The sequence below is a fragment of the Astyanax mexicanus genome, chromosome 15 (assembly GCF_023375975.1).
Source record: "Astyanax mexicanus isolate ESR-SI-001 chromosome 15, AstMex3_surface, whole genome shotgun sequence".
NCBI lineage: Eukaryota > Metazoa > Chordata > Actinopteri > Characiformes > Acestrorhamphidae > Astyanax > Astyanax mexicanus.
In genome coordinates, this window is record NC_064422.1 from 27,837,962 (window position 1) to 27,851,266 (window position 13,305).

The window sequence follows — 13,305 nt, forward strand, 5'->3', positions numbered from 1 at the left end:
TCATTCTATTTAACTGTGGCTTTGCCACCTCAGCACCCAGGGAGCAGTTGGGGGTTAGGTGCCTTGCTTAAGGCCACCATAACCACATATGTTGAGGGAGGAGAAAGCACTGTTCCATCCCTCCCTCTGCCCCCATTTTCTACAAATCAAGGAGATAAATTATTACATTCTTCCATGCAGTATGTAATGTAATGCAATGTAATTTAAAGTAATCAATAGCAATATATCATAACTATAAACTGTACTATGTACTCCGTATTATCAGCTTTTAAATAAATAACCTTGTCCATCTCTTACATTGTGTCTTGATGTCTGTAAGCAGGGTGCACCAGTTGAGAGTTATGAAACAAAAAGAAAAGAACAGGGTGTTTCAGGGTGTCTGAGAGCAGCATGGGCCATTCCTCCTCCTTTTGTAACAGTAATTTTATTTCATTTGAAATCAGAGTGGCACTGTGGAACTCAGCGCAGGAACAAGCCATCACACTTAATCAGCCATTACATAATCAGCCTGGTATAAAATGTTCTGCGGCTTCTCCTGCTCAATCTCTCTGCCTGTCCCTTCAACAACCTACAGCACAGGTTTACATCCTCCTTTATTTCAGCTCCCTAACCAGTACGTAGCTCACATTTAAGGGCAAAAGAAACATAAAAGGCCTTATATTCTAACAGTATTCTTCAGTTTCTGAATTAGTTTATTTGATTCTGCTATTTATAGGTATATGTTTGATTAAAATGAACGTTGTTGTTTTATTCTATAAACTACATTTTTCCCAAATTCCAAATAAAAACATTGTCATTTAGAGCATTGTCATCTTAGAAATTGAGAAAAGGTTGAAATAAAGACCTCAAATAATGCAAAGAAAACAAGTTTATATTAATCTCATTCAAGTTTTAAGAGTTCAAAAATCTATATTTGGTGGAATAACCCTGGTTTTTAATCAGTTTTAATGCATTTCTGTATGTTCTCCTCCACCAGTCTTACACACTGCTTTTGCATAACTTCATGCCACTCCAGGTGCAAGAATTCAAGCAGTTCAGCTTGGTTCGATTGCTTGTGGTCTATCTATCCTCCTCTTGATTATATTCCAGAGGTTTTCAATTTGGTAAATGCATTTTTAAATGGTCTCTTCCTTTTTTACATAGCTGTATATCTAATATACCTATATTTGTTTAATTGTAACCTGGAGATATATTTGTGTGAGTTTATGAGCCAAAACAGTACTAATTTTTGTTTTGATGGCTTAAGCTGTAGTGGAAAAAAAACTTTTAAAACACTTAGTTTAATTTACTAGCACACACTAAACGTACACTGTCACTGTTATCGTGTGATGTTTAACAAACTATTTATTTACAACTGACATATGCAAATGACCTCTAATCTGTTTGTCTTTTGTTTTGAGTTTTGTTTGTTTTTTTCAGTTTTGGGTAATTTAGAGGTGATGCTCACTGCAACACCAGGTGATGCACTACGCATTTCCGGCGCTCCGCCCACGCGGACCACGCACAGCGTGTAGGACACCATGTGTCCGTGTAGGAGGCTCGTGAAAAATTATCCTAATAAAGGTAACGATAACGACGTTTAAAATAAAAATATGTAAAGATGTTAATACACATGAGCAATATTAAAGTAACATATTTGTCTGTGCGGCCTCTCTCCATTCTGCCCGTGCAGCCCTTCCCCTCCGCCCAGTGATCCGATCATTACACCTCAATCTCAGGTTCAGCAGCACCTGTGACTGGACTTGTGTATGGACTGTGTTGGTTGGTTGGTTGACATGACGGTGAAAGGCATGAAGACTCGAGGCGGAAAAGAGAGACGTCGTTTGCAGGTAGGACAGTGTTTTAAATAACAATTTATTATGTAACATTTAGCGCTTGTGCGTGCGTGTAATGCAATAAGTAATTGATGCTGACTAGCTAACCTAGTTATTTCACTGTGGATATGGATTATTAAATGCATTTCATTACGGTCTCTCAGCTTTAGTTAAAATTGGGGCTTCAGAATTGGGCTACATTTATATTACTACGCTGAAGGGTCTCAGATCTGATCTTTTGCTCAATGTGGCTCAGATCTGTTTTTTTTTCATGGCTGTGTGAACTTGCCAAATTCGATTTTTTTAAATCAGGTTTAAGTCACTTTTATTTGTCGTACTAAATTGGACACCTGTCAGGTCTACGGACATGCGACAAGAATGTGAACGGTCAAATAGGGAATTATGTGTCTTTTTTTTCTCCTCCTCGTTCCGAGCATATACTTCAGACGAGCTGTTTGCTCTCCACTTTCGTATCCATTTCACCTTTGTAACGCTACAAGCAGTCTTTCAAATATGGTCTTTTTCTATTGTTGGATCAAGAAGGCGACGTTTATACACGTTTCAATAGGCGCATGTGTGGCGGTTCAGATGCAGGTCACTTACAATTGTGAATGTGAACTGTCAGGATAGCCAAATCCGATCTGAGCAATGTGGCTTGTAATGTGAACGTAGCTTTGGAATCCTTCCTCCGATTGCTAGCTTGCTATGCTGTTTTTGACCAAGCTTATCAAGTCCTCAGCAGCCAAGTTTACTTAGCATACTGTATTCCAGGATGTTTGTTTGGCGTTTAAGTATTATGACCCCACAAGTGTGTATTTGTGTAGTGAAAAAAGTAACGCTGAGTAATGAGTAAATGGAAAACAGCTCCTTATAACGTGAACTTTTGAAGAAATGCAGACCTGTGTCTCTCTGTAGGACCTCTAACTGCCGGTTGTGAAAGTTCTATAGCGTGGTGTTCTTGTAGAGATGGTAAAGTTCATCTGTAAATTCGCAGTAAATTGTGCAGTTATTTGTAGGTTAATTGTTTTTTCATGCTTGTGTATAAACATTTGTGTGTATGAGGATGTAGTGTATATGTCTGTATGCCTTCCTGTATTAATGCTGTTAGTGCGCAATGCAGTCCTCCAGGTGAAGGATTGATTGTTTTTTTGGGTAAAACGCTGTGTGTGATTGGCCATCACTTCTAACTGGTTGTCTGTTGGTCAAGTGCTAAGTGTAAAGGCCTCGGCATACTTCATGCGGAGACGACGTTCGCGTGGCTCTAGCGAACAATGTGACGTAATTGCGGAGAAAACGAACAGGCGCGGACGTCGCACAGGGGCTTCGTTCGCCGTGTCGTGCACATGGAAGCTGGGCGAACTCCACGGCCGAAGACACAACGCGACAAAGGCTGTGATTGGTCGTTAAAAAAGAGGCGTGCCAAGAAAACAAACATGGACGATTTTGAAGAAAGGCTGGCTGAGCAGGTACAGCGGTACCCTCACCTTTACGATTCACACGTTTTATAGTATTTCACACGTTGCCATACCGGAGCTTGTGTAGACAGAGCGCGTTGGCTTTCCGGTAACAGCACCACCTGCAGTTGTGGAGCATGCGAGACAGGCAAAGCGAAGCCGCAGAAAGTATGCCAGCTCAAAAGCTTGCGAAAGCGCGCTTGACTTCGTGCAATGCTCACGAAATTCGTTTCGCTGGAAGTATGCCGAGGCCTTAACCGTGCGTCCACACCGAACGCGATGCGAGCGACAAAGCAGCCGGAAGTCATTCATTTTCAATGAGAGCGAGCGACACTGGGCGACAGGCAGCGGCGCGACGCGATGCGAAGCGGGCGGTTTGAGCGACGCGAGAGAGTTGACCAGAACTTAACTTTATGCAAATGAGCAGCGACGCGCGGCGGCGACTACCAATCAGAAACAGATTCTCATATGTTCGGCCTGAAATCGCTGCTCTGATTTTCGGTTCCTACTGAAGATTTATTCCGCCAGCAAAACGGAGAGGTAAAATACTCCACTACACCAGCTAGTTACCCCAGTATAGTACTATCCTTACAGAATTACCTTATTTAATAGAAAACTATATATTAAAACTGAGGAAATTATTTATTAAATTAATACATTAATACATGACGACTAAGGGAATATTTTTAAATTAACAGAACCTTTTATTGAAACAAAGGGAATTATTTATTCAAGTTAACATAACGATTTATTACAACTGAAGAAAGTATTTAACACATTTAACGTAACGATTTATTCAAACAGAGCTATGGAATTTGGAACGATTTAGTTAAAACTGAGGGAATTATTTATAACATTTTACAGAAAGATTTATTAATTTTTTTATTAAATTAAGAGAAGACTGTTTATTAAATCAAGAGGATTATTTAATATATTTAAGTAACCATATTAATTACATCCAAGGAATTATTTATTATATTAAGTTAACAATATTTTAAATTATGGTCAAAAATATTTATATTATATAATATATATTAAGAGAATGATTTACTACATTAAGGAAAATAATATATTATATTTAAGTTAACCCATTTATTGTAATATGATTTTTTTATAAAACAATTGTACTTAATAATAGTTATAAAATATATAAAGATTTATTGTTTGTGAAACGTCTGTACGACTGTTTATGGTTTAGGAATTCTGTAGATAGGCGGATTAGGAAAACGCCCACCAGCGACAGCTCCTTCTGAGTGAGACACGCCCCCAAGCGACTCATCGCCTGTTGGACAGGCGACACAGAGCGATTTTATCGCGTTCGGTGTGAATGTACAGTTAGAGGGCTATGTAGTCTTAATTGTGGTTTTTGAAAGTTTTCTTGAGAGGCACAATATAAATGTGTTTTATTTACTGATGATGAAGATAATGCTATAGATAACACTGTAAGACAAGTCATGTGTTTGGGAGGAAAAATGCATACACTATAAAATCTACCTTAGTGGACCACCCACACTTTCTCAGGCCCACTCCAAAAACAATTCAGCCTACAACCGGTACACCCGGTATGTCGTGTTTGATTTTTAGACCATAGCTCTTTCAACGCCAACAGACCAATCCAATAGTCTGGAGGTGGATTTATGAAGTAGGCTGCAGGAGCTGGGCCTGTAAAGCAGACATTCCCACCACCACTGCTCAGTCAGAGGGACACGACAAAATGGAAGCTGGGCTGGAGCAATATGACTCACTAGGTCAAAGACAATGTCAGCGCTGCATGGCTTTAAGGCAAACAGATGCAAAACGCAGAGCATGAGTGTGCGGCACAATGGGCTGGAAATGAGGAGTGTTGTACTGTTCCTGCAGTGGATTGGTTTTATAACTGTACCTTCTATTAACAACCACACTGAGTCTCAATTGGTGTCACATTGTATAGACCTCCATCTCCACTGTGCAGAAAGCATTAGCACACAAAAAAACAGTTGGATTTTCAAGGGAATGATATGCACGCACCTTTTTAAGTTGATTCAACATGAAGGACGTTGAACTTAATTGTATTAATGCTATGTTTCAGATATACTTCTGACTTAGTGTAGGCTATTCAGAATTACTGTACCAAACAACCAAATCATTTCACAAATTCAGCTGCTGTCACTTAAATTCACAAATTCTTATGTTTGAAGTTATGAATTAGTCAGTTAACTTCCTAGAAACTAAACAGCTGAAACTTTTAGCTAAACATAGAGCCACTCTCAGTCAGAAATACATCTCAAATGAGTTTTACAGTAGTTTATACAGGCTTTTTTTTAAAGTTGGTGAAGCAAAGGTTGTTAACATGCAAAAATCTGAATGTAAAATGTTGCCTATACACCCTTTCAAAAAGCACCAAAAAAGCTTTGGTAAAACAGCTGGTTAAATTTCAAGATAAAGTCACATTTCTGAAAATGCTAGTGTAATCCATGTCTTTGGCCAAGAGGCTACATTCTTGTACCTGTTACAAATACATGTTTCAATGTGAGTCGCTCTGGATAAGATGATCAGCCAAATATGGTTATTTGGTCAAAATAAGGTTGCATTACTGAACAGTGCTTATGACAGAATATCAACATATTTTTAATTAACACTATTTAAGACATTATTAATTATTAAAATTATTATCTTATTTCGTTTTTATTTACAACATTCTTAAGCATGAAGTAATGTTTAATAAGTTTGAGACATTCACCATTTAACAATGTTTATTTTTTTATGAGTATTACCCATAAAGGTAATATAAAATATTGCCCCACAAACCCACATAAATGTCTTCAGTTTAATTGGGGTGTATATTTTTGAAGTGCCACACAAACAAAACATTCATCTTTTCAAAGAGTGTAAGTCATTCCAGAGGACGATGTACAACACAATACAATACAGTGTAGCTTTAACCTCCGAGACCACCATCATGACCAACTGAGAAAGAGGCAATTTATGAAAATGTAAACTGGTCTCCCCTCCATGTTTACACCAGTTTCATGTGCACAGAGGAGTGACAGTTCCTCCAGGTCAGGAGTGAGATGAAGAGTGTTTGAATAGTCACCCCATTTCCTTTCTTTCCTCCCTCCTCAGCCTCGGAGCCGCAGCTTTGTTGTTCTAAACGATTAGCCACGAAATGCAACATTCTAAAGCACTTCATGCTTATCCCTAAGGCGAGGCCTTGCTCCAGCACCAGAGCTGTGTTCACCATTCATCTGCCTTCGCACTTATCTTGAGGTTGCGGCCTGGGAATGCAGACCGAGGGTGAAAAAAAAAAAAAAAAAAAGAGCGAAGTCAACTCTGCTCTCTCAGCCCCAACTTCCCCACTAGATTATTCATGTTGCTCAAGGTCTTTCTGCTTTCCCACGAGTGTTTCTTGGGGCACTGAGGGAAAACTTTCTCTAAACTAACCTCAAATGCAACGTCCCCTTTCACTTAGACTGCAAATCTGCAACCTGCTGGCCTCAATAAGACACTAGGACTTGAAAAATCATAAATGCTGACTAATGGTTTACATAATGTCTAGCTGAAATCAAAACTGACCTTTTTAAATCTTGTTTGTTCAAGGCCCTCAAAACAAACCCTATCCCTGTGACCATTTCATTAAAATGTTGCTGTGATTTAAAATCAAAATGTAACAAAATAGGTTTTACAGAAAGGGTCTAGATTAAGCCTAGTTGTAGACAAAAATTTCCTTTCAGTAGAAAATCTTCATTTACAATACAGTGTATTCCAAAACTAGTCTTAAACTCCTACTACCACTAGAATAGAACTCTCTGGAGCAGATAAACATATTGAACATATTAAACATATTGACACTATGCCTAACGTATGTAAACTGTGCTCTCTGAAATAATGGTACTCCATCCAGTACTCTTACAGAGGAGTTGGGCAGTTTGGGATGGATTTGGGGAAGTAGGGGGAGTTGAAGATCATCCAACATCCTGATCTAACTAACTCTCGACACTGGAAGCAATCCAATCCTCACTGCGCAATATGGTTAAATGAGCAGGTGTCCCGATACTTTTGTCCATATAGACATTATGGGTCAGTTTCCCAGACATTAAGCCTAGTCAGACTATTTTTTTTCCTTTCTGTGGAAAATCTCCATTCAAAATTGTATGTAGTCCAAGACTAGGCTTAATCCCTGTCTGAGTAACTGCCCCAAAATTAGTTTGTGTCTGACTGTTTTTCCTGGGTCAGTACAACCAATGACTGGCAACAAAATCAGATATACTTAACCAGATTTCTGTAGTTACCTGATTTATTCAAGCGGTCATATAAACAGCATGTTCTGATTTCTTAGATAGAATTAAGACCTAGAAATGTGTATAAAATTTATATAAAAACTTCCCATTCTTTGCAGCAGTATTGAGAAAATATACAGAAGGCAGTGTTGCATAAAATATATCATAAAGTATATCTGCCGGTAAGGTCCATGTTTACAAAAAACACAGGGGAATTTTTGAAGTTCTGCAAGATTAATGTCTGGTTGCAATGTTGAAATTAAATTTTTTGCCATGATCTGATTCCCCAAGTGCATGTAAATGCAACAATTAGAATGCTGACAAACCCAGATTGTTTTGCAGGTATTGGACTATTGAGAGCATTATTTGGGGAATTTTATGAAAAAATGTTTGAGAATAACTTATGTTTGTGGATATAATAAATGTAAGTTTCAAAAGAGCATATTTAGTTCTTATATTTAGTCCCGAAATTGTACAAAAACTTTATAACATTATGCATATTGTATAAAAAAGGTTGGGATTGTTTTTGGCTGTATCAGGTGTACTACAGCAGGGAAAGCACTAAATTTGGTCTAGACAATAATTTAATATCAATATATATATGATAGAAATAGTTTGTGACGAATTTACAATAGTTACAGGAACCATTGCATGAATAAATATTCATGAATTTCATTAGTTTGTAGGTACCAATTCATTGATGGGTACAGACATTTTTTTTCCCCTCTGGATTTATATATTGATATGAAATTATTATGAAATTATATTTTAGTGACTGAAGTGATGAAAGATGTGATTATACATTTTGCCCTATTGTCCAGCCCTACCCTGAACTGTGCTGAACAGGAGTAAAGTAAGGCCAGGACCAGGATTTGAACCCACTGGTGTAGGTATTTTTGGAATTAAACTTTGCTGACAGAACAACTGGCACAACTTGAGCCAATCAGTGATCCAGCTGTTCCAGCCTACAGCTCTTATCGCTGCTTGAGTTGCTTTAAAAAACCCTGAGTCAGTAAAATCCACAACGTGAGCATTTAACACGGCTCAACAGGCCTAGCACAGGGCTGGAGCTGCATATGATGTTGCTGTTTAGCTAAAAGGGAGTATGATTACTTGTGAAGGGCTGGACAGGTGCAAAAACACAGGCCAGGCTTTCTGTGCCAGCAAATCCAGAGAGTCGTTCCACAGCCCTGCCGAGCGGGCAGCTTTCCAGACAGTGAGAAACCGTTTCATTCGCTGCAAAATCTTCAAAGGTACGGTAATTGAGTGAGCCCTCTACAGCCAATACCTCCTCTGACAGCTTAGTTTTTCAATCTCCTCATGCCCCCCTGCATTACATAACACCAGTCCCAGTCAGAGATAGGAGCAATGCTCTGCTCTTGGTTTTACAGGCAGATATGAGGGGATATCTGTAAAATGTTACACCTGTGAAGTAGCAGAAGACAGCAGTGCCTGTGGAGCTCGTCCATCTCTTGAATCGTTAATTAAAAGCTGTGAGTCCCCCACCTTGTGCTCAGACCACATGGGTGTCAAAAAGAGGACCAGAGCGAAATACAAAGGCTCTTGTGCACTGCTGTTCATTGACTTACTGTACAGTCAGGGTGGAAGAAAATCTCAATATATAACAAAGTATCTGATTAATATGTTTTGCAACACTGTATCAATTTTCTAGATTGATCGCAGTGTTGTACTCTGTCATTAGATATTAGATCCCACAGTTCTGATTGCATAACAAGTAAACTTTTTATTTAGATTTTATAAATTAGTGTTTTGTACTTAGACACTTTGCATCTTCAGTCCTTGCTAGGACACCAATTTTTTAATTAAATTACACACCTATATTAACATGCATAACAGGGACAATTTTATGATATGATTTGTTCAATTTTTATGTCTTTTACAAAACAGTTTTGATATTTTTATATTTATTTAATTTTGATCTAGTTGTGAACGGAGGTGGGCTGTTCGACAAAAGTTTGTACCCAAGTCCATTTCACACCAGAGTTCTACTTTAATGCTGTTGCTGTTGTCTTTCAAAATGCTAAACACATGGTCACTCACTCAAACGCACACACACACACACCTGCGACTGCTTCAAACATTGAAAAAAAAAAAAAAGGTACACACTGTCCCAGCAAATCCAGCGAAGCCTAATGTGGTCAGTGGTCACTTCCACTTCAATGAGGTAAGTGAGGTCAGTGAGTGAACTGTGTGACTGCCCTACATCCAAAGCCAACACCATCCGTATAAGCCTCTTTTCTTCAGTTACTGACTTTTTAACTTCCAAAGAGACTATAAAAACACTTTTGTCCTTCAGAAAGGCATTCAGAAAACGGATCTATCACCTTTACACATCACAGTTCACTTATCATTTGAAGATTTGAAGATGCTCCTCATTATCATTTTAAAATCTGAGAAAAAAACAAAGCAGTGTGCATTTTCAGAATGGTTTCCAATTCCAGGCAGTTGCTAGACTCTTCCTATGTGGTTGTTATGGTATGCCAAAAGGAGGCTATTTCAGGTGGTGTCCATGGTGTTGCTAGCTGGTTGTTTTAGTGTTGCTAAATTATTGGTAGGAGCTTGCTTTGGTATCCCATGTGGTTGATCTGGTATTGACTGCAAGGTTCCAGCTATACTGTTGCTAAGTGGTTGCTATGGTATTCCAGGTGGTTGATGCTATGATGAGTGTCTGCTAGTTGATTACTATGGTGTTGATAACAGGCTGATATGACATTGCTAAGTGGTTACTATAAAATCCCAGGTGGTTTGGTTTTTGATGTTGCTAAATGGTTGCTAGGCAGTTGCTACAGTATCCTAGGTGGTTGCTATGATTTTATTTCCAAGTGGATGATATTTTGCTAATTGGTTGCTAACTTGTGTGTGTGAGTGAGTGAGAAACAGACTGCTAAAATTATGTTAATAAAATATTGAGATATAATTGATGTTATATATTTCATTTGTGTGTAAAAAAATATTTACTCTGGTATGCTGGTTGTAAGAAATACAGAGTTTGTTCCCCCCTTTTCTAGGCTGGTTGGCACCAGTCCATTCTTTGAAGAACCATATACAGGATGTTTTCTTGGATAAAAAACACATTGATCAAACAACTACATCCAGGATTCTGGTTGTTCATAGTTCTATGTAGAACAACTGCCATTACTAAGAACAAGGGCTGCACAGTATATATTATTTCAAAATCATTGCTGCATTGTGTAGCACAAACATCTACAAATAGCAGAACATGTGATGTCACAACAGGCAAATTCATTTGTACACGTCTAGAGCTTGCTTGATAAAAAAGGTAAAAATGTGCACTGCCTACCAGTGGCAGGGATATATCTATCAAATGTTGCATTCTAACAAATTTTAGTTTTTTTCCCCCCAATATTGCACAGCCCTACTAAAAAGCCTCAAATAAGTGTGCCACATATTAATATTTGGTTGAACATGCTTTTGTTTTATCTTAATATTCACCTGATAATATTCACATCTGATGTCTATTTTCACAATCCCCAGATTCACTATGAAAGTAACTTCATTCAGCAATATATTATTTATATTTTTGGTTTGCTATAATGGATGACCAAATTTTTAAGCCAGTCTGAAGTACATCCTCCACACTGTGGGGTTAGTTTTACTTCAGTGTTAGTGTTATTATTACTAAGCTTCCATACATAAACAGGGACATTTACTTTTTTTTTTACTCTGACAAAGACCTGCCACAATAATTGTGTTATCCACTTATCATACAATGTATAGACAGAACCTTAATCATTTTAGCTGACTTCAATTTTGCCCAATGGCCATTGTGTTTAGTTAGCAAGAAGAATACATTAACATCAATAAACTGATATATTGACTTTATTTAAAACAGTGGCATGGTTTGTTTTAAGCTTTCTTTTATTTAGGATATTTAAGTATTTTTATTCAAATTCCATTGTCTAAATGACTGGAATAAAGTAACAATAATAACCTTTAGCTGGAAAATTTCTAGTTCAATATTTCCCCCAAAAAAGAAGCTTATTAAAAAGTGACAGGCTTATTCTGACGTATAAATCAGAAACCAAAACGTGTCAGTTTACCAGCCTAAACATACTATATTCATTCAGTGCAGCCTATTTATCTGTATGAGAAACAATCACTGTGTGTCTAGACAAACAACATTCACACACATTCTGCATAGTGTCCTGTGTTGGTATGAGTGTGTAATATAGGACTGTGTGGCTGCTGTTTTCCTCTTTATCACACTGCAGGCTGTATGGGCCATTATATTATCTCGCTGCATGGTGTCTTAAACTGGCCTCGCTTTGGTCACCAGTTCTCCTTGTTTGTTTTTGTTTTTCTAACCTGTAAGAGGTTTGTTTTTTCTCTTCTTTCCTTTCTTGCTGAGCCATTGGGTGACCTACAGGATCCTGACTCATCCTGTCTCCAGCAGCTCACCAACAAAACAGAATGATCCCAGTACAGGCCAGCCAGCAGCAATAGAGTCCATTCTCTGAAACTAATGGGACTTTCTTATGCATGCTTATCATTTGCATATTATGCATTATACATATTATTCATGTATTCATTTATTGGCTTTTGCTATTATATTTGTTGTCATAAAGTGAATACACTAGGGATCATTTTCATTCGTTTTGCAGTACAATATAATATGTGTGTGTGTGCTGTTTGCCACCAGCTGAATAAATGGATATAGATAGTCCGCAGTGCTGCTGAAATAATATACCAGTCAGCAGCAGCAGCCTTGTATTTACCAACAGCCAGCAGCAGCACCACCAACAGAGCTCATCCCAAACCATACAGGCTAATATTCTCCACACACACACACACACACACACACACACACACACACACACACACACACACACAGACTGTGGCACTGCTGACCCCTCAGGAGGATGAGTGGTGTTTTGTGGTGCAGGTGATCTGCAGTGTCTGTCAGGATTTACTCACCATTCAATCTGTCCTTGTTGTGTGTCTAACCTGTCCGCTCAGGCTGCAGATATCCCGGCTAGTGGATGAAGGCAGGGCATTGTCTCTCTCTATTTCTCTCTGTTTATCTCTGCTCCTGCTCTTCAGTCTCTCCTCTATCCGCATTTGGACTCTCCTGGTCCTGTTTGTGATTCCTCTGGTGTCCGGCCGGCTGTCCCTGCGCTCCGCTCAGCTCCGCTCCGCTATTGTCTGCCTGTCTCCGCAGCTCCCGATCCCAAATCAAAGCCTCACAGAACCGACGGAGAGACACGCCCCCCGGCGCGCCTCAGCCAATAGCAGCTTTTGGAACCCTGGCTAAAAGACCCTTCCCTCTACGGGAATCTGCCAATTGTCGATTTATAAAGCCACGCCTTCTGTAATCCTCCGCTAATAACCGCATTCAGCACCGTGCTTAAGGCCCCGCCCCCTTGGTTCTCAGCCAGTAGAAGAGCAGGTTCCAGACCGCGCGATGCTTTTGTCGCCCCTGAACTAGAGAACAGTGCATGCATGTATGTGCAGTAGCCTACAGATTAACGTTTGTATCAGTGTATCAGTGTATTTTTTTTACAGCTCAAATAGTAGTTTCTGAATGCATTAAATAATATAATATAATATAATATAATATAATATAATATAATATAATAATTTAACCTGTGCTTTTCTGTGCTGAGGTCAAAATGAAAACGATATTATACCCTAAAATATCATGCCATATCACCGACCCCTACTTATCACATTAGGGTACTACTACTTTTTTTTTAGCAACGCTGTTCTCATTTCCCATTATATATCTACTAGAGACAGATT

General features: G+C 38.7%; 1 long non-coding RNA gene across 9 annotated transcripts in view; it reads left to right on the forward strand.

Moving 5' to 3' along the window:
* LOC107197834 (uncharacterized) overlaps positions 1–13,305 on the forward strand; it is a 32,738-nt gene that overhangs the window by 7,270 nt on the left and 12,163 nt on the right. For 4 of the 9 annotated variants that reach the window (XR_007424424.1, XR_007424427.1, XR_007424428.1 and 1 more), the window contains exons 3-4: positions 444–1,563; positions 1,673–1,829. This is a non-coding gene — a long non-coding RNA (uncharacterized LOC107197834). The remainder of the gene's footprint in view (positions 1–443; positions 1,564–1,672; positions 1,830–13,305) is intronic. The other 5 variants (XR_007424425.1, XR_007424426.1, XR_002649696.2 and 2 more) reach the window with 5 other exon arrangements.